Source organism: Callorhinus ursinus, unplaced genomic scaffold (genome assembly GCF_003265705.2).
Source record: "Callorhinus ursinus isolate GAN/ISIS: 27379988/994484 unplaced genomic scaffold, GSC_fseal_2.0 scaffold7, whole genome shotgun sequence".
NCBI lineage: Eukaryota > Metazoa > Chordata > Mammalia > Carnivora > Otariidae > Callorhinus > Callorhinus ursinus.
In genome coordinates this window covers 67,868,944-67,882,784 of record NW_027397069.1, presented here as the reverse complement: position 1 = coordinate 67,882,784, position 13,841 = coordinate 67,868,944, and the positions used below count along the sequence as shown (strand labels likewise).

At 40.0% G+C, this 13,841-nt stretch overlaps 1 protein-coding gene across 6 annotated transcripts in view; it reads left to right on the top strand.

Moving 5' to 3' along the window:
* Positions 1 to 13,841, top strand: part of MTUS2 (microtubule associated scaffold protein 2) — a 581,138-nt gene that overhangs the window by 112,905 nt on the left and 454,392 nt on the right. Inside the window, exon 1 of one of the 6 annotated variants that reach the window (XM_073894731.1) lies at positions 9,916 to 10,021. The exons of the other annotated variants lie outside the window; for them this stretch is intronic. The gene's annotated coding sequence lies outside the window, so the exon portion shown is untranslated. Of the gene's footprint in view, positions 1 to 9,915; positions 10,022 to 13,841 lie in introns of those variants that run through there. 6 annotated transcript variants of the gene reach the window in all.

The following is a 13,841-nucleotide window of genomic DNA, read 5'->3' as shown; positions in this document are numbered from 1 at the left end:
GGGTTTGATCTCAGGAGCTTTTGTTCCCTGCAAGCTCTCCGTACAGCCTTGGAGGACCAGGGCAAAAATGGTGGCCTCCCAATCTCCACCCGGAGGAGCTGAGAACTCGCGGCCCTGCTCCTCAGTGCGCCCACGGAGAAAAGCAGTCACTCCGTGTCCCCGGTCTCCGGCTGCACTCCGTGCTCACCCTGCCTGTGACCAAGCATTGCTATCTGTGGCACCCGACCCCGTGTGGAGTCTCCAATCCCAGCAGATCCCTGCAGTGCGCTCCCGCGCCGCTCCTCCCCGGGAAGGAAGGGGAGTCTCCCCGGATCTGCCGCCTGTTGGGTCCCTGCTGGAGGAGCAGTGGCCCGACTGGGCCGCGGATCACAGTTTATGGCAACCCCGAGCTGAGAGCCCGCACCTCGGCTCCGTCTCTGCAGCCGGCTTCCCCGCTCCGATACCTGGGAGCTCTGGCGCACTCAGGCTCCCCCGGTCTTTCTGTGACCCCAGGGGTCCTGAGACCACACTGTCCCGGGAGGATTCCACCCCCTGCTTAGCCACTGGAGCGACGTCCCTCAGCGGAGCTGACTTCTAACAGTTCCGATTTTGTGCTCCGCGGCTCTATCACTTGCCAGAAGCGGCCGACGGAGGCCCCTCCCCCGCCGTCTCTCCTCCCGAATATCGCCTCGGATTCACTTCTCCGCACGTCCTACCTTCCAGAAAGTGGTCGCTTCTCTGTTCAGAGAGTTGTTGCTACTCTCCTGTTCGATGTCCTGTTGAGTTCGTAGGTGTTCAGAATGGTTTGATCCCTATTCAGCTGAATTCCTGAGACCAGACGAAATCTAGGTCTCCTACTCCTCCGCCATCTTGCTCCGCCCCCCCTCGGGAGTGTAAATTTGTACACCAATATGTAAAACTGTTAGAAGCTGAATATTTGAATACCCTATGGTCCAGCAATTCCATTCTTAGGAATATAGCCAACAGAAATGTGTCATATACAGCATCCACCCCCCATGGGGTATATATTCCAGATCCTCAGTAGATGCCTGAACCCACAGATAGTACTGAACCGCATGTATGCTATGTTTCTCTTATATGTACATACCTATGATAAAGTTTAATTCATAAATTAGGCACAGTAAGGGATTAACAATAATAAAATAGAACAATTATACTGTAATAAAAATTATGTAAATGTGGTCTCTCACAATATCTTATCACTCACTCTTCTTGTGATGATGTCAGATGCCTATGTGATGAGATAAAGTGAGGTGAGTGACACAGGCATCATAGCATACTGTTAGGCTACTCCTGGCCTTCTGACCATATGTCAGTGAACTCCTGAAGACCTCAGTCTAGATGTACATGCTGTCCAGTGTGGGAACCGCTATCCACATATAGCAATTCAAATTCAAATTAAATTAAAAGTTCAGTTTCGCCCTTGCACTAGCTACATTTCAAGTGCTTCATAGCCATGTGGGGTTAGTGGCTGTCATATTAGCACAAATAGGAACATTTCCACCATTGCAGAAAGTTCTTCTGAATGGTGTTGGACAGGGTGGGTTAGCATATAGTGTTAGGGGTGGGTATTGACAAGTGCTCTGGTAGAGGTGAGATGAGCTGTTTTGTTTTATTTTTTTAGAGAGGGAGAGAGAGACTCTTATGTAGGCTCCCCACTGAGCATGGAGCTCAACTCGGGGCTACAATCTCACATTCCTGAGATCATGACCTGAGCTGAAATCAAGAGTCAGACATTCAACCGACTGAGCCACGCAGGTGCCCCATGATGAGCTGTTTTGAAAGATGATGTTTAGATGCAAGAATGGGAAGGTGGCCACTTCCTACAGTGAAGGCACAAAGACGGGGCTTTGAGAGACCTTTGACTGACCTGGAGACCACAGGTAGTTCAGTGTGTCAGGAGCACAGAATGCAGGGGTTGGAGGCTGGAGGAAGGGAAGGTGGAGCTTGAGTTTGAAGGGTGGGGAATGCCCAACTAAGGAGCTTTTTTCTATAGGACACATCAAAGTGCTTTTTCTCCATTACTTTGCTTACCTCTTGAGGGTTAATGCTTTTTTTTTTAAATTAATTTACCTAACAAAAATAAGACTGTTCTATTTAATAAAGGTACTTTTCCTAGTCTTTTTTTGCTTTTTTAAAAAACGTAGTGGTGGTAAATTTTTATATAGGCAAGTCTGTGCTGCTTTTTCTCTGCAGTTTCTAAGCAAAGAAAGTGTCACCTCTAGAGGTTGAGATATTTTTAGTTGTGCTTTATTTTTGTTTCCCTATAGTTTTATTTTTATGGTTTTAAATATGAAATGGTGTCAGATTAATTTTTATATATCTGGAATGGGGTGCCTGAATTTTATATATATATATATATAACACAAATTGCTACTAGTACTCCCTAAACCATTTATTAAACAATGTTTACCTTCCTGGTGATGGATTCTTTGTCATGTATTACATTTTTATATATAATGAGGTTTACTTCTGAGTTATTGTGTTCTATTACTCTTTCTTGTGTCAATGTAACATTGTTTATGCAACAAAATTTATTAAGTATCTGTGTGTATAAATGAAAAATCATGATTAGTTTCTCTTTCTTTGAAAATTGAAACTTATCTCAAGTGCATTAAAGACTTGAATGTAAGAACTGAAGCCATAAAACTTAGAAGAAATCATAGGTAGTAAGCTTCTTGACATTGGTTTTAGCTGTATTTTTTTGGACCAGTCTCCCAGGCAAAGGCAACAAAAGCACAAATAAATGGCACTACATCAAATTAAAGAGCTTTTTCACAGCAGAGGAAACCATCAATAAAATGAAAAGGCAGCCTACTGACTGGGAGAAAATATTTGCAAATCATGTATCTGATAAGGGGCTAATATTCAAAATATATAAAGGGCTCATACAAATCAATAGCAAAACAACAAATAATCTAGTTAAAAAATGGGCACAAGATCTGAATAGCCATTTTCCCAAAGAAGACATAGAGATGGCCAACAGACACATGAAAATGTGTTCAACATTAATAATCATCAGGGAGGGGTGCCTGGGTGGCTCAGATGGTTAAGCGTCTGCCTTCGGCTCAGGTCATGATCCCAGGGTCCTGGGATTGAGCCCCACGTTGGGCTCTCTGCTCAGAGGGGAGCCTGCCTCTCCCCTCCTTCTACTGCTCCCCCTGCTTGTGCTCTCTCACTCTCTCTGTCAAATAAATAAAATCTAAAAAAAAAAAAAAAGTCATGGGGATGTAATGCACAACATGGAGAATATAGACAGTATATTAACTTTGGCGTGTAACTAGATGTATGGTGCTCATTTCGTAATGTGTGTAAGTGTCGAATCACCGTGTTGGACACCTGCAACTAATATTGTATGTCAATTATACTTCATTAAAAAAAGAAAATTGAAACTCATGATTACATAGTCCTTTGAGTGGTCTGAGCTGGCTAAATCCTACTGCTTGTCACTGAAATCCAGACCAGCAGTATTGACTATAAACTGCATTCACTTATGATATCTCTGTCTTAAAAAAAAAAAAAAGTATGTGCTGGTCTTAGAGTAAAAGCCAGCTGTACCTCATGGATGGTGATTCATTCAGTAATGCATTTATTTAGTGCACAGCTACAGAAAGTGAAAGGGATCTTATGTAGCAGATCATCCTTTGAGATTCATGTTTTTATAGTTTAATATTGCCATGTTAAGCTAAAGTATCTGCTACACAGAAAAAGTTCTATTATTGATATTTTATCGATTGGAAGACTCAGTTAAAAGTAACTGGCAGGTGGAGGAGGCTTTAAATTAACTAACCTAGCTAGACTTGTCAGCGGTGCTTTACTTTCCCTGGCATTTATATGTGTGCTTGTGTGCATGTGTGCACACACGTGTGTGCACAGGTATGTGCACACAAGCACATGCTAAGGAGTGACATTCAGGGGTACAGAGGAATAGGAGTGTTGTAAGCTGTGGAATTCACAAATGTAATTCTCCAGTAGATCATAAGGATGTCATGGCCTGGGTCTTGAGGGAGATTGCTTGATCAGCATTTTAAGCACACCTTAAACATGGCCAGTAGCATCTGTGATGTATCACGTGTCTGTGGTTTGCCTTTGGGCAGGTTATTTATATAACTAGAAAATGTTTCAGTGTTCTGGAGGTTGCTTTTAAGAATAATTAGCTATTTTCTCAATTAGAAATTCACATATTATCACTTAGTTTAAATGGAATAGCATTTACAGAAATTAGTCAACTGTTTTAATTGTTGCCCTTTATTCATTTGACGTGAACTATTCCCATGTGGAAATTGCTCTCATTCGTAGAGAGCTTTAGCATTTTCAGAGCACCTTTCTCATCTCGTATCCCCTCTGATGCTTACAACATACCTGTGAGGTAGGTATTAAAATTAATTACATTTTATAAGTGAGGAAACCCAGGTTTACAAAGAGTAGGAGGCATCTCCAAGCAAGAGTGATTTCCCTTTCTTGGCTACCGTGTGTCTCAGATTTGTCAGAGTTCTCCCAGAGCTATTCCTCAGGGTTTTCTATTAAATGAAAGCAAACAGAATCTCTGTAATTATAATGGTGATCCATCTGTCTGTATTATTCCTGTTTATAAAAATTGGTGATTTAACTATTTAAAATTGTTGCTTTGAGGACCGTATTTATTTTAATTATTATTATAAATGCATTATAAATACACAACTGTAGTGAAGACCGGACATTTTATTCATACAGATGATCTTTCCCTTAGGTTCTGTCCTGGGGCCAGCCTGTGTGTTTTGCCATATGTGTTTTTCCTATTGCTGTCTGCCCATGGGTTAGGTTATTTGTTATTACAGATGGCCATGGAAAAGGAATCCTGTGCCCATCTGAATCAGTTGCACTAAGGGGAACACATGATTTTGTAGATCAGGCTGCTCCGTTTTCCACTTTTAGAAGATTTCAGGCTCTCACCACTTAATATTAACACCTCTTACTGAATTTCTCCTCAGAGGGGCTGCATTCACCATGTGGCTTGCATGACTGTTCCTCTTTGTGCCTGAGTAGCCACTTTGATGCCCTTGTATTGTGTAATGGTGGGATTTGCTTTTGGACTTTGCAAAGTAGGTCTCAAATTGAGATCTCTCAAAGTCCATGAATGTGGACATGTTTCTTTCATATCTTTGGTAAATATTGACTTAAATGGTTTAGATAATCCTTAAAGTTAACTTAAAATACACATGCACACAACTGTGAGGGAAAATGCATGGTGAAGGGAAAGAATCAAAACACATGGTAAAATCTCTCTTAGAAGGAAATTCCTATTTTTCTTACTAGCATCTTCTGTTGGGCGTAAGTTAATTTAGTCTCATTGTGACAAGTAGGAAACAAAGCAAGCCTAATAAATACACAGTAAGCATCCCCTCCCCACCCCCCTACCCTCTCACCCCTGTGTGGCAGAACTGCCTCACCCCAGTTAAATAGCTCTGTGGTGAAAATCTTGTTGATATTCAAGCCTGTCATTTTACCCTTAGCCTAATTAAACTTTTTTTTCAAGCAGGACCTAGGAAATACTTCTGCCTTCCCAGATAATGGCTTCTCAGCTAGCACCAGCTTGAATCAATAATTCTGTGATCTTTTTGTCTTTACTTTTTGCTTTCTGCACATTACAGACCTTTCATTCCATCACTGCATTCCGAGATAATGAAATGCTTCCATAACGCCCATGCTCATTCAGACCGCTTACCTGATGGAGGTAGCTGGATTTCTCATGTTCAGTGTCTGTGCCTGGACAGTTGGGTTGAGTTGGGGTGGTACGTAAGCATTGGGTGAACTGAAAGTTTTAGAAGGATTTGTGGAACAAGATAGTCTGTAAAAGAAACTACATCAAAGAATCATCCATCTGTATTTTCACTTAAAAACTGTGGCAAGATCTTACCAAGTTCAGTATCCTTTCCTCAGTAAAAAGAAACACGTGAGTGGGGTGTGGGCCTTGTGAATTCATAGTCCCGGCAAGTTTCCAGCTGATGCTGGTGTTGCTGTATGGGGGGCAGAACCTGAGAACTTCTGAACTGGTCAGCCTCCCTAAGCTCTCCGTCTGCCAGTGTCAGTTTTATTGGGTATGCACACAATTTCCCACCTTAAAGGAAGTTTTGTTACAATTTGGAGATGAAGTGTCAGGCAGGGGTGCAATAAGTAGCTGGTGCTATTGTTTCTGTAATAATTTTCAACACTTCCACTAAAGCCCAATCATGTCAGAAAACATGTAAGCAGCTACTGTGTGCCTCTGCTGGAGACTAATGTCCTTAATGAAATATAAGATGAATTAGATATCCCTGCCCTCAAGGAGCTTATAATTTAGTGAATAAATAAAGCATACAAATGAAGCACAGGACATGGTAATCAGAATCACAGAGATGCAAGACTATTGAGGGGTTATTTTTAGCTGGGGGATTGGGAGAGCTTTGTGGAGGAGCTGTATTGATGCCAGACATTAAGGAACGAGGAGGATTTGGATTTGGACATGGGGCTAGGGGAGCAGTGCATTTCTAATGGAGACGGGGGCTGGAGACATCCGTGTGGCCTACTCAGACTGTGGTTTGGGTACAGAGGTTTGCCTTCAGTTGGAGCATAGGACATAGAATTAAGATTAGAAAGAAGGGCTAGACTCAGATCATCTGAATCTGTTGGATTCTTTCATTTGCTTTTTTAGCCCTGTGAACATTTATAATTAAGTTTTGAAAAGCTCACAAGTATTATTACACTTTCTCAACAGACTCCCACTTTATTTCCTGAGCATTATTCGTATGGGGGATTGGGAGAGCGTTCTCAGCAAGGTTTCCACAAAATTACAGAATGTGTTTTAAATATTAATGTTTTGCTGAGAGGCAAGGTTGCTTTACCATTCTCATTTGCATTGACCCTGTGGGATGACCTAAGGACTCTGGTCAGTGGGAACTAGGGACAATCTTCCCACGGCCTACAGCAAGGGTACACAGTGAACTAGGGCCCACAGGCCAGTCTGGTCTCTGTGTGGCCTGTTAACTGAGAATGGTTTTACATTTTGAAATAATTGGAAAAAAAATCAAAAGCAGTATTTCATGACAAGTGAAAATTATATGCAATTCAAGTTCCAGTGTCCATAAGTCAAGTTTTATTGGAACACAGCCAAGGTCATTTGTTTACATATTGTCTAAGCCTGCTTTCGTGCTGCAACCACATCATTCAGTACTAACTTTACTATCTGGTGGGTCACAGAAAAAATTTGTCCCTTGTCTAAAGCAATGGTTCTTAAAAACCTTCCAGGACACCAGAGTCACCTGGAGATTTTGTCAAAACACCCACTGCTGGGCCCCACCCCCAGAGATTTTAATTCAGTAGGGTGGGGCTCAAGAATTTGCATTTCTAGCAATTCCTAGGTGATGCTGCTGCTGCAGGTCCTGGGACCACCCTCTGAGACCTACTGGTCCACAGCAGGTGCTGTTTAAACTTTAACATGCTTGGAACCACTTGGCGATCTTTTTAAAATGCAGATTTTGATTCATCAAGTCTGGGGTGGAGCCTAAGAGTCTGCATTTCTAGTAGGCTCCTGGATTGAGGCTTATATCAAGCATGCATATCTATTACCCTTGTGCCAGTGTGCTCACTTGGTCCTTTTTGCCTGGGATGTTAGTACAGCCAAAGGAGCAGACTCCTTTCAAGAGGGAGCAAAATGTATGTGAGTAGGTTGTGAGCAGGTATTTGGGGAAATAATTGGAGGCTATAGGATGATAAGTGAAGAAATATGCTGGGGCTGTTTTTTCCATTTATGGGGAATTTTAATTGCCAGGCATATACATCTCTGAATAAATAATAATTAAAATACTTAACTAAATATGTTTCTTTATTGTGATTGAGTTCACTCTCATTACCATGGCTTGCTTACATATGGCTTAACATTACTTTATATGCGCATCCTAATGTGAGGCTTGAATTTGTTAATTAAAATTTCACCCGAATTTAATGTTTTGGGTATTAAGCCATGGGGCTGAAAGGAGTGTCTCCTTCTTGAACGCAGGGGGCACTTTGAAGGCCTGGCGCTCTGCTCCTGGGTGCCAAGTGATGGTTACACAATCTGGAAAGGAATTAAAGATGGGGCCTGGACCATCGCTTTGGAACGCATGGTAGCCAGTGTTGATTTTAGAGAAAGGTACTGCTGAGAAAAAAAATTTGTAGATGTAATTTTATAATTTTATTTTGATGAGGCACCAAAAAAGTGCACATCCAACATGTTTGTGAGTGATTTAGTCATTTAAAAAAGGAATCTCCTAAGTATCCACCAAAGTTACATGAGATCTTTTGGGTTTTGCAAAAAGAAAAAAAAAGAAAAGTTTGTAACTATTAATGGATCCAAGTGACAAGTGAGTTCTTGTAGCCCAAAGCAGTCCTCGAGTTAAAAGCATTTTTTGAAGTACATGCTTAGTGTGTAAGGAATCCAGTGCCATAGTACTCATATCAGCACCTCTCTGGTCCTGGGGGTGCTCATTAATGGACATTGGAAATGTGATATTTAAGGAACACATGAGAAGTCCATTTTTCATGTCTTTTTTTCTTAATTTTTTATTTATTTTTTCTACCATTTATGTATTTTTTATTATGCTCAGTTAGCCAACATATAGCACATCATTAATTTTGATGTAGTGTTCAACGATTCATTAGTTGCGTATAACTTTTCATATCTTTCATCAGAAAGGAAAATAATACAGAATTGTATGCCACTCTTTCTTTGAGAAAGGATTGGATAGGGGACTTTTTAAATCTTTTTCAAAAGATGGGAAGGAATTGGTTACATGGTTAAATTTTTACACAGGATTTAAAGACACCTTCCTAATGTTAATTTGTTGAGGATAGTGGGAGAAAGAAGTAATTTATTATTCTTGGCAATTGTACATTTCATTGAGTCAGTTGAAACTATAACTGTTTTAAGTATATTATTTTTACTTGAGGGAAATTTTCTTTAGAAATTCAAACCAAGGGGCACCTGGGTGCCTCAGTCGTTTATGCATCTGACTTCGGCTCAGGTCATGATCCCAGGGTCCTGGGATTGAGTCCTGCGTCGGGCTCCCTGCTCAGCAGTGAGTTGGTTTCTCCCTCTCCTCTGCCCCTGCTTATGTTCTCTCTCTCTCAAATAGATAAAATCTTAAAAAAAGAAAGAAATTCAAACCGAATTTACAGGCCATCTTTTTCTTGTTCAAAGATAACAGTTCATTTTCACAGTTAGCCTGTGAAAAGGCTAATGCAGTCAAAATGCTGTCAAAATTATTGAGCATGATGTTAACTCCTTTTCATTAGCAAACTAATTTTACTGTACTCTGACCTCCTTCAGAGCGGGAACTTGGTGCCCAGGTGCTTCACTGAAAGACTATTTACTGATTTGTGTGACTTACACATAACCTCTATGCCAATAATGTTACCTCATGGTAGATAGGAGTGTTTTCAAATGATACTAAATAACTTAAATCATTTTAAATAATCTCTCTATTTTAAGAAGATAAGGCTCAGGTCAAGAGGTAGAAGTTATAAGGAGGCAATTTTTGTTTCTCTGTAGGAGGGAACTTTATAACTCTTTAGGGCTGTTCAAAAATAGAAGGGGCTGTCTTGTTAGATAGTGACATTCCTTTCAATTAGAAGTGTTCAAGCAGATGGCGGGCACCTACCTGCCAGAGATTCTGTGGGTGGGATTCACTATTAGGTAGGAAATTCATCTTGTTGGCTTCTAAGACTTTTTTCCTCATTTCAATATTGCTTATTTCTATAAATCTCATAAAATCGCTGCTTCCAATCTGTTTAAATGTCAGAAGAGGCTTTATAACTTTGTTGGCAGCATATTTTAGAGCATTGTGGTGGACATGTAACATAGCTTTCATTATGATAATGTCAGCTGTTGTTCGTTTCACAGGTGTTGGGGGAAGGAAAGGAACCAACTTTTCCTGGGCCCACATACAGTTCTCTGTGTTGTAACAGATGTCCACTCTCCACTGCCCTCGCTGGAACTTTTATGTAATAAGCTCAGTGCAGACCCCAGGTACAGGTTGAGGCTGCTCCCCACTACCCTGTGGGGCTATACTAACTTGTAAATCTTAGAAGCTGCTTAACATCTCTGAGCTTCAGTTTTCTTTTACCTTGCAGAGAGAGAGAGAGAGAGAGAGAGAGAGAGTGTGTGTGTGTGTGTGTGTGTGTGTGTGTATTTTATAGGCTACAAAACAGCACAGATACAGGTGGTAGAATATATATGTTCAAAATTTTTTTTTTAATGATGAGAACAACTTGTATGTGTATATATACGTGTGATCACATATACATCAGGTGTTCTTTGGCCTTTTTTTCTGTTTACACTTAACTTTCCCTCCATCACCCTAGGTAACCTTGTTAATTACCTGGTATGTATCCTCCTGTGTTCTCCTCTATGCTAGATAACCACACATGAACATAAAAACATATAATTATCCGAGGATTTGGGAATAATTATTTCCTTTTTTAACTGGTATCATATTTGACATACTTTTCTGTATCTTCACTTTCTTATTTAACAAAACCTCATAGAAGTACCTCCAGTTTAACTAGTATAACTCTAATTCATTCTTTTATGGCTGTATAATATTCCATGGTACAGACCCCAAATTACTTATTTAGCTATTACCCTATTAATAATCATTCATTTTATTTCCTTCTTTTGGCATTAGGAACTGTGGTACAGTAAACATTATTTGTATATCTATTCTTTTGTACTGTTTTTATTTTTAGGAAAATGTTATAGTAGTTGGAATCTTATCAAAGTGTATTTTTAGCAATAGATGCTGCCAGATTGCTTCAAAGATTTCTGTAACAATTTATACTGCCACCAGCAATTTAGGAGAGTGTCCTTTCCTTGACATTTCTGTTAGCAGTAGGTGTTAAATCTTCCTTGTAATTTTTGCTAGTCTGGGTGGAAAGAGTCTGAGTAGTTTTCCATATATTTGGTCTTTTGGACCTTTGCTTCTCTGCAAATTGCCTATTCATATCTTTTTGTGCAATTTTCTATTGGATTATTTTTCTTTTTTGTATCTGTTTCTAGGAGGGCTTTATATATTATTGATATTAGCATTTTAAAATGTTTACTGCAAATATTTTTAACCAAATCTATTGTTTGTCTCTAGACCTTGCTTATGATAGCTTTTGCTAAACAGGAATTTTAAATTTTCATGTAGTAAAATATATCTCTTGTTTTATATTTCTTTATTTTCTTTTTTTTAAGATTTTTTTTAATTCATTTGACAGAGATACAGAGAGAGAGAATGAACTAGGGAGAGGGGGAGAGGGAAAGGGAGAAGCAGGCTCCCTGCTGAGCCAGGAGCCCGATGTGGGGCTTGATCCCAGGACCCCAGGATCATGACTTGAGCCGAAGGCAGACGCTTAACCATCTGAGCCATCCAGGCGCCTCTCTTTATTTTCTTAATAAAAAGATCTGCATGCGTCTTTAGGTTATACACACAGTCTCCTAGATTTTCTCTTAAGAGTTTATTGCTTCATTTTTGGCATCTAGCCTTTACTTTATCTGTAATTTATTTTTACATGTGGTGTAAGAAATTTATTTTGTTCCAAATAGGCAGTTGAAAGTGCCAGCACCATTTATTAAAATCCAAAAAAAATACTGAAAGGAAAGTTGAGACTTCCCTTATCAGACATTAAAACCTACTATAAAGGCTATTATAATAAAATCAATATGATAGACGAATCTATCAGTGGGACAGAATGGAGACTCCTGAGATATCCCGGTATAAATAAAATTTTAATATATGACAAAATGACATTTAAATTCTGTTGGTAGAGAGTGTTATATTTGTTTTACCCATTATCTTAAAATTTCATGGAAAAAAGTTTTCAGAGCACATTCATTTTTACTAATTGTGTAGATAAATGTATATATCATTTGCCAGTAAGTTCCACAGAAAAATATAGAATCTTTACTCAAGAAATTCTCAGTGGCTTAAGTGTATTTCAGGGAATTTGATAGTGAAAATCAGCTTGTTTTCTGGCTTCACACCATGAGTGCTGACAAGTCTGAGTTAAGATCCCAGCGTGTCACTTCTTTATTTCAAAGCATTGCAGATGATACAGACTGCTCAAGTTTTCTGTGCTAAAAACAAAATAAAATTGTCAGCTTCCCTTAGTTTCTCCACCTCTTATTCTATGCTCTCAGAGCCTTTGGTAGCATATTGTAAGTGAACACTTACAGTGAACTGGACTGAATTCGGAGAGAGGAATTATTCATTCATTTATTAATGTACTCCTAGTGACCACTCTGGAGGGTGTGGTCACTTCTAAGAGTTTCTGGGCTGTGAGGGTATCATGGTGGGCATCTCCTTGAAGACTGCAGATCTCATTTGAGTGGGGCCATGAAGCATAGGTCTGATTTTGAGCAGGTAATAATTTGGGGCATGGGGAAAGGCACCGTTCCATGAACATGAATGATGGAAGCAGATGTGTATGTGGGATTGTTTGGTGTATCAGATGCATGAGGAGAGGGAGGAAGTGATCAGGTTAGGAAGAAATGGTCAGAGGTGGGGACTCATCCATAAGGCTGAGTTCGTTTCTGAAAGTTCACCTTGAGGGTGGTTTAAGTGGAATATATCCCAGAAGTCCCTTCATAATCCTGACTTCATTTGTCATGTGCTCTGTTGACTGTCTCTAGAACAGCTATCATTCACTGAGCAATGCCAGGTGCCATAATTCATTAGGCATTTTATATATAAAAGTGCTGGAAAGTCAGTGAATACGTCCCAGTTTTACATGTGAAGAAACGGAAGTTTGAGAGGGTGATTTTCCCAATGTCATGTTTATTTGCAGAGGTAGGATTCAGACTCTGGTCTGCTCAGGTCCAAATGCTGTGCCCTCTGTGCCCTACCACACCATCCCCTACGTGGCTTTGAACGGTTTTTGTGAAGTTTCCCATACTGTAGCTTACCTCATGGATAATGCAGCCCATGAACAATTTAATTGACTTAAAAATATAAATACAAACTAAAGACAGATTTAGAAGTATCTAGACTAGGCTTTTGTGTAGCATGGCATTTAAGGAAAGCCTTTATCTTGTTAGTGTTACACTACACAGGCCAGAGCCAGCCAGATAGGAATGTGGTGGCCCACTTAGACTATCTTTAATTGCTCACTATAAATAGGTTAATGATGCTGCCATAAAAAGATTCTGTTGTAGCTGAGGAGCTCACAGTGACCCATATTTATGATGGTTTTCTAGGTGTCTGTGTCTGGGAAAACTGATGCTCATGTAGGAGATGGTTTTCAAAGCTGAAATGAAGGCTTAGTTTCCAAGCCAGTCATTTCTTACCTGCACCTCCCTTCAGATTCCACTGTCTCCATCATTCTTTTTTGCCCTCATCTGTGGTGAGGTTGTAGTTGACTCTCTTTCTCTCTCTCTCATACACACACACACACACATCTCAGCCACAACTCCAGCACCCACTTGACCTGGCCTGGGAAGAGAAGTACCTGCCAGAGCCCAGTCTGTTGCCTGGAAGGGGATTCCTGCAGTCTTTTATGACATGCTCCCTCTCCGCTCTGGCAGTCATGGGAACCTGGATGCCTTGTGTTGTTTTAGACATTGATGATTTTTTTTTAATTCAAGTATAATTAACAGTGTTATATTAGTTTCAGGTGTATGATATAATGATTCAACAGTTCTATACATTTCCCAGTGCTCATCAGGAAAAGTGTACCCTTCATTCCCTCTATTTCACCATCCCCCCACTCACCTTCCCTTTGGTAACCACCAGTTCTCTGTACTTTAGAGCCTGTTTTGTTTTTTTGGTTTTTTTTTTGTCTTTTTTTCTTTGTTTGCTTTGTTTCTT